The following is a 4,142-nucleotide window of genomic DNA, read 5'->3' as shown; positions in this document are numbered from 1 at the left end:
CTGCAGCACCCCCTGGTGGCAAGAAATGGGATTTTCGAAATTGTTGGATTTGGCTGTCTTGTGTTTATACCACCAACAAGATGCAGTAAAAAACAGTTTGTGCTTCCCAGCTCTAATCTTATTTCATACGCTCTGCTCTCTCTTCAAAAGTGTTTGATTTTCATCATAATCTGGTTTTCCATAATAATAATAATAAGTTCAGTGTTTATGCCTGTGTTGCTGTCTGTTGTAGTGTAAAACGACTAAAGGGAGAGCAGGTGCTTACATGAAAGTGAGTGAGAAAAGGAGAAGATACTGAATAATGACATCACAACAGTATAATCCTAATGTTAATTTAAAATTAAATATTCTTCTATATATGGATGAAAGTCCAAAAAACGTAAAATTTTCTTCGGCGCTGCCCTCGTGGGCAGCACCGAGAGTCCTTTCTTACAGCACCCCTTACCTAAAAGTACTTCCAGCGCCACTGGGGAAGGGCCATTCTGAGCCTGCACTGCAGTGGTGGAATTAGCTGCGATATAATTTTTCTTATATTTTCTTTGGGGGAGGGGGGAGGGGGGGGCACCAGCAAAAATCTTGCCTAGGGCACCAACTTGGTCAGGCACGCCACTGCGGCCAATTGTGCCTGTATCAGATGCCCAATCAAGCCAGAGGTAACGGGGGCTCGAACCCACAACCCTTGTGTTAGTAGGCAGGGAATCTCATGCCGAAGTATTCATGCCTGATACTGTAGTTGCTTAGTGATTGTGGTGCGAACATGCACTTTGTAAATGATCTTACGCCAAATGTCAAAATCCAAAACCGAACCTCAACCCGACGCCGGTAAACAATTTGCGTTTTTACAGAGAATGGGCTCTATCACCTCATGAATGAACAACTGTGATGGCTTCCATATTGGCTAGTGGAACCTGAGACCCAGGGAGGCAGCAGGCGGGGGAAGGAGCTGGTAACAAGGCGAGGGGCCGGCTTGTGTGTTTCCTCTCATATTTTCACTTCATCTGGGGAGGATGAGCCAGGAGGCTGAGGTGCCGAGGACAAATGAAGTGTCATCCAGCAGCCCGGGACGAACCCCAGAGAAATGCCCCTCCCCACACACGCACACAGACACATACACAACTATAGCTATCTTAGTGAGGACTTTCATTGACATAATGCATTCCCTAGCCCCTAACCACCTCAACTAAATGTCTAACCATAACCTAACCCTTAACATCAAGTCTTAACCTTCAAACAGCCCTTTGAAGCTGTGAGAAAGTGAGGACCGGCCAAAAAATGTCCTCACTTCCCAGGTATAAAACGCAAATTGGTCCTCACGCACGCACACGCACGCACGTGCGCGCGCACACACACACACACACACACACACACACACACACACACAATGAACCTGCAGCAGGGCTGTCACTCACCTAATCACCCCCCTATAGTGTGTACTGTACGAAGTCTGTCCTCCCCTCTGTTCTGGGCAGCTACATTTCAACAACTGCTTACTTGGAACGACTCCTTTTCTAATGACTATTTATAAAACTGGCTAGCAAATATCAATCCATCCAACAGTTATTTGCAAGTTCACTACAATAGTGAGTGACAATACCCGTTCTTGGATTGACAAATCAATGAAGTGATGCTGAAAACAAAGTAGATTCAGTTCAAGCACAATCTCTAATCATCGCACATAAACAGTCTCTGTTGCATCAATGCGGTCCCAGAGTTAAATGTGTACATTGTGGAAAAAATATATAAACTCTGGCTTATGTTCAAAACCCTTCACATATCCAGCCTCTCTTCAGTAACAGACTGCAGGATTAAAAATAAGTAAAGCATACATGAGGAAGATTCAAATGTAAAACATTGCATCCATCCTCTTAAATTGGAGGATTGGAGCACAATCCACTTCAATGGTGCAACTCTGTCTCCCTGGAAAACTACACAAATGTTTTGTGGGCTAAAAAACTTCACCCGACCTTCCACCGGCAGTGGCATCATTTGAGCAAAAGTCAAGGTATGGCAGGGGTGTGGGTGGTGTGGAAAAATCTTGTGAAATCAGTTGTGCAATAGTCAATTTTGGTGAGTTGTTTCTATGCAATTCATTTATATGCCATGTAAGTAGTAAACCATTTTTTTTTAAATTCTAGTGAATCATATTGATATAGTGTTACATTTTGTATTTTTTTTTTGTGAGAAGCGCTAGACTCTAGCGCTTCTCACAAAACATTAAATACCAAATGCGGCTAGAGGACCTCACAGGCTGTGCATAAAAATCTCTAAAAATATGAATGTTTCATTAATGAATTGACCACAAAGCAGTCACATTAAAGGAGAATTTCAGATTTTTACAACCTGGACCAGTGGACCTTATCTCTAGCTTTATTTACGCTTTTTAACTCACCCAAAAAGGAATTTTTGAAATCAATGCACTACAAAGATAAGTGCCACGAAACAGCCTGGAACAGAGGACATAGGGGCAACTGCAAAGCATGTATTTACATCCTGTAAATAGCTTATTTTCTGCCACGCAGTGGCTCATATCCTTATTAGAGACAATGAGAAAATAAACGCTCCATTGACCTTGCTGCAGCCCGTTCACCCCGTCTGTCTGCTGTCCATCACATTGGTAGAGATAGAAGCTCCTCAGTTTGTAATCCATGACATTAGTCGGCTCAAATAAATACGGGCGGCCATCGAATTCAAATACATTGTCCATATCCTCAAAATCAGATAAATATCAACCATCCTACGGTGTTTAGTGCCATGGACTGTTATGGTGGCTTGATCCACTGCTCTGGGCTCTCAACTCTCATGGTTTCACAGTCCCGGGAAGGAAAACAGAGCACTGGAGGCTAGCAGAGGTAAATACAGCGGGTCACATTTATGCCAGTATGATATAATAAGGATATGAGCCGCTGTGTGGCAGAAAATAAGCGATTTACAGGACGTTAATGCATGCATTGCACATGCCTCTATTTCCTCTGAACCAGGCCGTTGCTCCGCGCGTTATAGCTTTGTAGTGCATCGATGTAAAAAAAAAAAATCATTTTCAGGCTGAGTTATAAAGCAAAAACTTGATGAAGGTCTGATGACCGAAACGTCGTCTGATACCATCCAATAAAATATTTCTCCAGAGAAGGCGAGACAGTGTGCGGGAGCTTCTTTGTTCTATTGGCTGCATCCTCCTCCGAGACACCTATCATATACATGGGTGTGCAGAGACTTTATTCACTGAGTTATAAAGCAAAATTAAAGCTGGAAATAAGGCCCAGGTTGTAAAAAACTATTTTTTTTGTTAAACATGACCAACACAATACAGCAGTAAAATCAATATAGGCTAGTATAGCCTAGGTGTGAGGAAGTGGTACACTATAGAAATTATTCCTGTGAGAGAATCCTTTGTTGTTGGAGGGTTTATTTCTGAGTTTATGTCAAAGAGGTGGGTGTTACAATAAATTTGATCTTTTAATAACCATAAACAAACTCCACCTCTCAGACCTGGTTCGTATGATCCCCAACAAACCACACACAACAAGAGCACTTCCAAAATATAACAAGTTTTATTACAAATAAATTATAACACTTTATGCCACAAATAACACTGTCACTATAAAAATCACGCCAAGATGGCCATCAATGAGAGCTGAGAATGGTTGAATTTGATAGAGTTGAAAAATAAGATAAAACAGCGATGAATGGCGGGAAAATAACGGACCTGGCAACCCACCCGTTTTGCTGGCAACCCTCCCAAAATTAACCCAAAAGTAACAGATTCACTGCAAGCAATACACCTCCATAAGTCACTTCAAAGAATATATTCGTTTCACTGCAAGCAATACACCTATATAAGTCGTTTCAGGAATATATTCGTTTCACAGCAAACCGGTATATGTTATACAATACAGTATTTGTGATAAAGATCAAGCCCACTGCAACCAATCAAACCAAGCCCTAAGGCAGTGTGGAAAAAGGGGTTTAGACTGGGGGATCACAGTAGCACAGTGTGGCAGAGCAAATCCAATCCCAATAACATGCTATTTCAGGAACAGAATGCTGCAATGTAATTAATTATGAAACTACTAAAATTATTACATTGATGGCCAGCTGATTAAAATGGCAAGCAACAGGACATACAATTATAACAGGCCTAAAAT

Source organism: Poromitra crassiceps (genome assembly GCF_964638095.1).
Source record: "Poromitra crassiceps genome assembly, chromosome: 1".
Taxonomy (NCBI): domain Eukaryota; kingdom Metazoa; phylum Chordata; class Actinopteri; order Beryciformes; family Melamphaidae; genus Poromitra; species Poromitra crassiceps.
Note: the sequence above shows the minus strand (reverse complement) of the source record.